The 9,410-nt window shown below is 36.1% G+C and overlaps 1 long non-coding RNA gene across 1 annotated transcript; it reads right to left on the reverse strand.

The window, feature by feature from the left end:
• Positions 1–3,542: 3,542 nt before the first annotated feature.
• On the reverse strand, positions 3,543–9,170 carry LOC148271703 (uncharacterized). The gene is made up of 3 exons (XR_015825037.1): positions 8,593–9,170; positions 4,347–5,229; positions 3,543–4,301 (listed from the first exon to the last, which is right to left on the reverse strand). It is a non-coding gene; the product is annotated as an uncharacterized LOC148271703 (long non-coding RNA).
• Between the last annotated feature and the right edge of the window lie 240 nt (positions 9,171–9,410).

A 9,410-nucleotide genomic window follows, 5' to 3' on the forward strand; every position in this document is an offset into this window, starting at 1 on the left:
GAGTATATACTCGCAAACAAAGAAGAAAGGCAATGAACAAGAATAGTCTGCGAATGTTGGATCCGTTTCGTGGCAAATTGGTATCACACGTGATGTACCGTTTTTGTGACGGAGGGGTCATATAAGAAAATGGAACGACGAAGGGAAGTGTGGAGAAGGTGAAAGAGGTGTGGAAGATCATGGAAATTCGGCAGGGTAGATCGAGGTGCTATTCTACGCTTTATTAGTAAGCTGAGACAATGGAGATACTCTTAGAAGAAAAAGCCAAGAATTTGCTTAGTACCAGTTGTACCATTTAGTTTCAGAGTTACAAAATATATTGTAACTAATTAGTCTAAAGACCTTTTGGTGGGGCACAATTTTTAAGAAAGGATTTTTTACACGCAAACATTTTTAATTACCTACTTTTTAAAATTTATGAAGTATATTTTTCCAGTTCTTTTTTTGTTCATTTGAAGATTTTCCATTTTAATAATAATTTTTAGTAGATTATTGAACAACTTTGAAATATCAGAATTTAATATTCATTCTCCAAAGTAATATGTAAATGAGGGAACGACCCTTAGTTTTTAACATAGTTTTGTGAGTGTGGGAAACTCTTTTATATATTCGGATCAACAAAGTGACTACAATCAATTTGTAGCCGGAATGTTGGTTTGCCGGCAACACATCACATCATGTAAAACATACACCTTATGTGTCGCCTCGCGGATTATGCTATATGGTACAATCTCCAATAAAAGTCCCATTTGAATATCATAAATTTTACTCAGATGACACTGGAAGGTGATACACGCACTTCGTAAGATATAATCGATTCAATAAGTATTCCACAGAGTTAAATAATTTATGCGTGTGCGTCAAAATGACTTTTTATCGTATATTATGGCTATTTTGACAAAAACTCAAAAAATATACAAGTTTAAACTTCTATTCAACTTAATTATTTTGAATTATAATAACAAAAATACTTTTAAGTTTTATTCCACTTTTATTTATATTTTTTTTACCAGTGACCGGGTTTCGTCGTGACCGACATCGTCAGACTGGTGTCGGTCACGACGAAACCCGGTCACTGGTAAAAAAATTATAAAAAAATTGTAAATAAAAGTGGAATAAAACAATGAAGTATTTTTATTATTATAGAAAGAGTTCAGAATAAGTTTTTGAGATATGTTAATTTTAAATTAGGAATACGTAATGAATTTCGTAACTATGATTATTTATTAAATATATTAAATTTGATTAAATTAAGGAACAGGAGAACTATCAAAGATTTATAAGTTCTATTTAAAATCTTATTCAGTATTGGACAGCCCTGAAATTTTGGCCCTCATTGGTTTTAAAGTACCAGTTAGAGTGACAAGGCAAGTTCAACTTTATCACTGCAACAATCATATCTCAATATATTCTAGCAATTCAGTACTGAATCGTCTACATGCGCTGGGTAATAAACATTCGGATTTAAGTGACATATTTTTATTGAAATTTCCAGCTTATAAACAATTACTTGTAAAACATTTTAGTGTGGAATCAATATTTTAATTATGTTCTTTCTAAGTAAGCATTGAAAAATTTGTAACTGTATATACTCCACTGTAAATACTTATGTATGTATGTAATGTAAAAGGTACTTGTACCGTTAATTCTTGAAAAATAAAATAAATAAATTATAATTAAAATGCAGTTCCACCAAGAAATGTCAGCAGAAAAATTTAATATATTAACTATTTTTGGTGCAAATCTGGGCCCCGATAACAATGAGAAGCTCAATCGGTTTTTTAAACAAAAATGTAAGTTTTTGTAATATAATATAAACAATTAAAAAAGTATACACATTTTCCTACAAAAAAATTAATTTAACTTTTACAGAAGTAACTCTGCTAACTACCTATTGTAATCACGACCTTCTCATCTAAAATAAATGAATATAATATACATACATTTTCGATACACGCGACTATCCTGTTAATGTTTTATGTTTTGTAAAGAATGAAACTGGAACAAAGTTAATAATAGCTACTGTTTTAAACGTTTTCTAAATAAAACGATCAAGTTTGTAAGTAAAAACTATTGGTGGAAGTTTATTGTAATTTATTATAGAAATAAAAGACGAGTGATACTTAAATCCATAAATTTAACGGCTCCAATAAATTTACTATTTATTTTTTAATCCGTTACTTTTTAGACGTCGTAATTTACGCTAGGATGGGACCATCTTAACATTTGAACGCATTAAAATATTATTGAATCAACTCTTTTATTTACCCCTAAACATTTTATTCAAAGGTCCTTCAGACAAAATTAATCAAATTAAATTACTATTTTATAATTTATAATTATACATCCTTACTGTTTTGTAAAAATACATTGAATTTCATAGTAAATATACCAGTCCCGAAGATGTCGCGAAAGCGGTGAAATCGGTCACTGGTCACATTAAATTTGGAGATTTTAATATCACTCTTCTTTTATTTCTAAAATATTTTTTTCTGAATAAATAAACATAATATGAAGGTTGGTGACGAAATGACATTTTGAATAGAAGAATTAAGATGAAAGTAAAAATAAATTCATTTGAAGAAGCTTTTACGCAAGAGCTTTTAACTGTTGAAGAATGAATTACATTTCTAAAATAAGCCGTTAAATTAACCGTGCGTGTCTGATAGCAAGTTCACATCAGTCAAAGTGTCACTTGATGAAATAAACTATTTTCTTTAGGCAAAACCCTTTAAATTAAAAAATAAACGAGCACGGGCGATGTGAAGTGTGGTAACATTGCATTTGAGAAGGGATATTTTATAAGTAGTATTTCCTGCATGGTATTTGAACCTGATAGTATTATTTACAGAAATATACAACGGACGTAATAAATCATCTAGATTTTATACGAAACAGAAAAAAAACCTTTTTCCTTTTTAACGCGTGGTTATGATGTAACACGAGTCTATATAGTATACGACTAGGATATGACTTGATATCTCTCTTATTTATTTAAATGATGAAGTTGTATTTTTTGTTATCTTCAATTGGACATTTTCACAACAGATTCGGAAAGTAAAATATGTTGGATTTTCATTGAAAAAATATTTTACCTTACAATTATTCTTGTCAAAAAAAAACATGAATTCTCAACGGTTTTTAAGACACCTATTTAATACTTTTACAGATAACGTACGTGGCAATAATAGTAAGTTTATACTTAACTTGCAAGTACAATATTTCAGATGGGATTGGGCTCGTGTTACAAACACGCCATATTGACTTGTTAGAGTTGATATTATGAGTGAATTAAGACTCCCAAGAGGGGAGGAAGTACCAGCTAAGTCTGGGTGGGTAGGGAGGTCAGGAGAAAGAGGTATAATAGATAGAGAGATGGTCACCGATTTAAGTGGTTAGTAACACATTTCGTTAAGGATAAGGAAAACTAACCATAAATGGATACTCCTGAAAATTCCTATTTGCCAATATCCGATAGCTGACATTTTTTAACAATATTATAGAAAAGTGATTTAATATATTTTTTTACACATATATGGGTATTTTTATTTATTTGGGTTGAGTTTTTTTTGTAGAACCACATATGTATAATAGTCTTAATGTTTAACTCAAAATACTGATTTGAGTCTTCTAATTGTGTTGAAACAAGACTACAGTTAGTAAACACAAATCAGTGTTTGATTTCAATATAAAGATTGAAAAATTACTATTTCGGTCGAAGGTATATCTTTTGCAGTTTTTGTTCGTATTTTTAGTTAAATACGAGGGTTGCTACATAAGTTTTGAGATATGGCAACACCAGTGTGAATATGTCAAATCTGACATTGTCATCGTAAAGTTTGCCATTTTAAATGGTAAACGTACTAAGAACGTTTGGTCATACGAGTGATATTTCTATTGTTTATAGATACTTGAAAAAATAATTTTGCTCTTCTCACCATCAGGGATGCACTGTATTTAGGAACGTGATTTTCACAAATGTATCGAATGTCAGTTGATATTATTTTCATATTACCAAAAATCCAGTAAAAATAAATAAATGGGTAGAAATTACTACTACTACTACTACTACTACCATCACGCCATTTCCCCGTAGGGGTAGGCAGAGAGAATGGACCGCCACACACGTCTATCCTGGCATACACTCCTAGCCTCTTCCACATTCATACATCTTGTGATACATGCCCTTCGGTTCTGTCTGCTTTTGACATGACCAGACTTAAGATTTTGGTTTATCTGATCATGCCACGTCTTCCTTGGTCGTCCTCGTCTAACGTTGCCGTTCATTTTTGCCATATTTACTTGTTTTACCATTCTCTCGTAGTAGAAATTATGGTATCTCGTACTTGTTTTACCATTCTCTCGGGTAGAAATTATAAGGAATTTAAGGAAATAATCTAATTGGGATAAATAAAAAACGATTTTTTTTTTGTAAACATTACAAATAAACTGTTTTATACACTAAAAAGTAACCTCTTACCAATTTTTTATTACATGCATTCTCGTCGAATGCAGCGCAGCTCTGGTGATGGATAAAAAAACATTTTCACTCGTAACTTTTTTTTAAAGAATTTAATAGCCATAAGTATGCTCGCGGTAAAGATCTACATTTCGCTGAAAACCGTACGTAAATCGATCCAGTAGTTATTTAGTCCAACGGGACACACATACGAACATTGCCTTTTATTTATATAGATTATGTGAAATTCGTACAACGAGCATTGAAAAAAGAAATTCAGATGTAACATAATAAGTTTTCGTATTTTATCAACCATAATATATAGTACAAGTGATATACGGCCTAATTCACTTTCTCGGTAGAGATGTTCAGATAAAAGCGAGTTTCTATGGGGAAGGCTAAATTAATTTTACAAGGAAAAATTTGTATCCAGTCGTCGTATCAGACTATTGCCTGTTACGATGCTGAGATAAGCCACTCTCGCCTTTAACAAATTGACGTATCTCGGTAATTTCACATGTAGTGTAAACACGGGAAGAATAAATATCGGGGTTTAACTCGGACGAGAAGATGCTGGCGATTGAATCAAAGAAATAAACATTTTTTATTTATTAAAGATTGACAATATATAGCTTTAAAAAAATAGGATTAAATGAAAGGAAAAGAAATAATCCCTCAAAACCTGTTTGTGAGTATACTGATTTAATTAGTTTCATGTTACAGCAAAAATGTATATACAATTAAATCGGTAGTCAAGATGGCAGAAGGGACTTTAGTCGTGTTGTTACCACCTTTATGTAGGCACCTAGTTGGTGGCCTAATTTTGTGATGTACAAAGTTATGTGGGTGCACAGAATGAGAGCAAGTAAAACAGGGTACTTACGTTTTACACAAAGATTTATTCACGAAACTAAACTACTGAAGCTAACACATTGAAAGAAGGATTCTAATAACTATATTAGGCAAAATAAAATGAAGTTGGTAAATCTAAATTGGCGGTAATTTTGTGCCTCGAAGACGCGTGCGGTGAGGTCGGAATCCGGTAGTTTTCTCCTCAGCCGGTTTGGCCCGTTCGTACGCTCTACGTCGGCGTTCGGCAATGTTCGGCTCGTGCCGTCGTTGTCGACCCGCCACACAGCCCCCTTCCAAGTTTTGAAATCTGTTTTTCAAAACTGACGCTGTATCACCCTCCTGCCGCTACGCGTTGTGTATGCCGGTTGTTCTGTTGGTGTTTCCGTTTCTGCTGGACTGGCTCGTTCTTCCGCTGTCTGGAACGCCGGCTTGCACCTGTCCAGCGAAACCTTTTTATGTTCGCCATCCACGTCCAGTGTTACCGTCTTTTCCGCCCTGGTGATGACCTTGTAGGGCCCCTTGTAGTTCGGCATCAGGGGTTTGTACACTCTGTCGTCCCTCAGAAACAAGTGTGTGGCTCTCTTTAGTTCCGGGTGGATGAAAACGTTACCTTTATTGTGGTGCTCGACTGGCCTTGGTTTGACGTTTTGCATGAAATTTACCAGTTGCCTAGTGTAGGAGTCCGGGTCAATGTAGTCGTTCGTCTGCTCCAGGATGTCTGCTGGTAACTTTAGTTTGCACCCATACAGCATCTCTGCTACTGAGTGCTCTGCATTCGTGCGCAGTGTGGCCCTCAGTCCGAGTAGTATGGTGCTGATCGATTTTGTCCACGGAACAGGGTGGTGAGCTTTAATGGCCGTCTTCAGCGTTCTATGAAATCGCTCGATCATGCCATTACTTTGTGGATGGTAAGGCGTCGTGTTGGAGTGTGCTATGCCTGATCTGGAACAAAACAAGTTAAAGTCCGTAGACATGAATTGCCTACCCTGATCAGTTATAATTTTCTCCGGTACGCCGTATCTCGCAATCCAGTTGTCCCAGATGGCTCTGATGATTGTGTGGGTCTGGATATCTGCGATAGGGATTACTTCCGCCCATCGAGTGTATCGGTCGATACATGTGAGGCAGTACCTCAGTCCCTCTGATGGTGGAAAAGGTCCGATGAGGTCGACATGGACCACGCAGAATTTCTGTCTCGGCATGTCGATCTTGATGATCGGTGTCCTCGTGTGTTTGTTGACTTTGCTCTTCTGACAGGGTATGCAGGCCTTCGTCCAAGCTGCGCAGTCTGCTTTCATATTTTTCCAGACGCCTCTTTGACTGATGGTCTTGGTCGTGGCGTCGGCTCCTGCATGGTTGAGGTTATGCACTTGGTTGAAGAAAGATCTCTGTAGCGTTTTTGGGATGTACGGTCGCATGTTGCCTTTGTTGAGATCGAAGACGATTTCTTGTCCCTGCATGTTGGTTTTGATCAGGTTCAGAGCAGTGTTCTTGTCGTCCAAGAGTGCGAGTAGTTCGTTGTCCTGCCTTTGTTCTTTATGGATCTTTTCGAACGATATGTTTGCCTCTTGTTCGATCATGTCGATTCTTGATAAGGTATCGGCGACGACGTTGTCTTCTCCTTTTATGTATTTGATGTCCGTGCTGAACTGTGAGATGTAGTCTAGATATCTGAGTTGTCTGGGGCTTTCTTTGTCGTGACTTTTCCTTCTAAACACGAATTGTAGTGGTTTATGGTCCGTGTATATACAGAATTCTCTGCCCTCCAGATAATGTTGAAAGTACCTTACAGTCTCAAAAATGGCTAGTAGTTCCCTGTCGTACGTACTATATGAACACTGAGCCTTGTTCAACTTTTTTGAGAAGAAACTTATCGGTTTGTAGTTGATGCCGTCTGTGGTTTGTTGTAGCACGCCTCCGATTGCGTAATCTGAGGCGTCTGTCCACACTGACATCTTGCTGCTTTCCTCTGGGTAGCTAAGCTTAGTGGCGTTGATCAGCGAGTTCTTGACCTCTTCGAAATCGTGTGTAGTGACTTCGTTCCACTCTACTTTTCTGTTGTCATTCTTTTTTGCTCCCTTGAGGTAATCGTGTAGTCGTATCAATTTGTGTGCTGCTCGTGGTATGAATCTTCGGTAGAAGTTTCCCATGGCCAAGAATCTTCTCAACTGCTTAATGGTTTCTGGCTTGTTGAGGTTCGTGATGGCTTCCACTTTTGTTGGCGAGGGTCCGATGCCTTCAGCCGAAATTTCATAACCAAGAAATAACAGTGTTTTCTTGGCAAACTCGCATTTAGATGGGTTTACCACCATTCCATGATCTTGAAGTCGCTGGAACAAAGCTTTTAAGTGTTCCACATGTGTTTCTTCGTCTGGTGAAGCGATCAATATATCGTCGATATATGCGTGTACTCCTTCTAGACCTCTTGTGACTTCGTTGATGTGACGTTGGAATGTTTGTGCAGCGCATGATAGTCCGAATGGCATTCTTACAAATTCAAATAACCCGAATGGTGTGGTTATAGCTGTCTTTTTAATGTCAGTTTCATTAATTGGAATTTGGTGATATGCTCGTTGTAAGTCAATTTTGGAAAAAATTTTACAGTTAAATAAGTCATTGCATATATCGTGGATATGTGGCAAGGAATAACGATCAGGTACCGTCTGTGCGTTTAAGCTACGGTAATCGCCACAAGGGCGATAAGTACCATCGCTCTTCTTCACCATATGCAATGGAGAGGCCCACTCACTCTTGGAGGGTCTACAAATACCTTGAGCCACCATGTGATCGAACTCTTGCTTCGCCTGCCTCAGTAGTTCTGGGGACAGCCGACGAGTCTTACACATAACGGGTTTGCCACGGGTATCTATATGGTGGATTGTGTTGTGTTTATCCAGCCCTGCGTCGGGGTCACCACTTTTAGTCGTGTTGTTACCACCTTTATGTAGGCACCTAGTTGGTGGCCTAATTTTGTGATGTACAAAGTTATGTGGGTGCACAGAATGAGAGCAAGTAAAACAGGGTACTTACGTTTTACACAAAGATTTATTCACGAAACTAAACTACTGAAGCTAACACATTGAAAGAAGGATTCTAATAACTATATTAGGCAAAATAAAATGAAGTTGGTAAATCTAAATTGGCGGTAATTTTGTGCCTCGAAGACGCGTGCGGTGAGGTCGGAATCCGGTAGTTTTCTCCTCAGCCGGTTTGGCCCGTTCGTACGCTCTACGTCGGCGTTCGGCAATGTTCGGCTCGTGCCGTCGTTGTCGACCCGCCACAGGACCATCTGTATTTTTGTCTTTGTTTTAGTTTTCAAAAGTTTTAATTAATATTTCAGTAAATACACGCAGAAAAAAAAAATCAGCAACATTGAGAATGTTAATTTATTATTGGAAAGCAACACTAAAATATTTTAATTTGTGGATTATAGTCTTGAAATCGAGTCGTATTCTAGCTCTTCTGAACATTTTTGAAAATTACACATGGTCTTTTCTGCCATCTGACTATCGAAATACACATTTTATTTATTTATTTAACTTTTTGTACATAATGTTATTTGTACATTGGCGGGCTTATTGCCAAATGGATATTTCTTCCAACCAACCAATAAAATAAAAGTTTTATTTGTATAATTCAAGTTACAGAACATATTCAATAGAAAAAAAAAAAGATTAAAAAGTTAAAAGTATATAAAAATAGAAATAAACGTATTTGTTTATAAATTAACTTAAATCAAAACTATTACTCAATGGGAAAAAGGAGAAAAGCGGAAAGAGGAAAAAGGAAAGGAGGAGAGATTAAGGAAGAGAAAGGAGATGTTTCTTCAGACGTGATTTAAACAGTGATTTACACATACACATACACTATAGATGGAATAATTGGAGAAATTTGGATTTTAAAACACAGGCAAAATGGTGAATGCCACACAGCGCGTACATTGGCCAGATAAACCAGCAAGGCAGGTCATTAGCCATGTAAATGTCTGTACTTCCTTCTCTAAAATATTCGCCATCACAGTTGTCATTTGTTAATATTACAAATATAAAAAACATACAATATTAACATTTTAGTATAAGAAACCGAAGCATGACAGCTA

The sequence above is a fragment of the Micrasema longulum genome, unplaced genomic scaffold (assembly GCF_059751315.1).
Source record: "Micrasema longulum isolate JH-2025_06_02 unplaced genomic scaffold, ASM5975131v1 h1tg002714l, whole genome shotgun sequence".
Taxonomy (NCBI): domain Eukaryota; kingdom Metazoa; phylum Arthropoda; class Insecta; order Trichoptera; family Brachycentridae; genus Micrasema; species Micrasema longulum.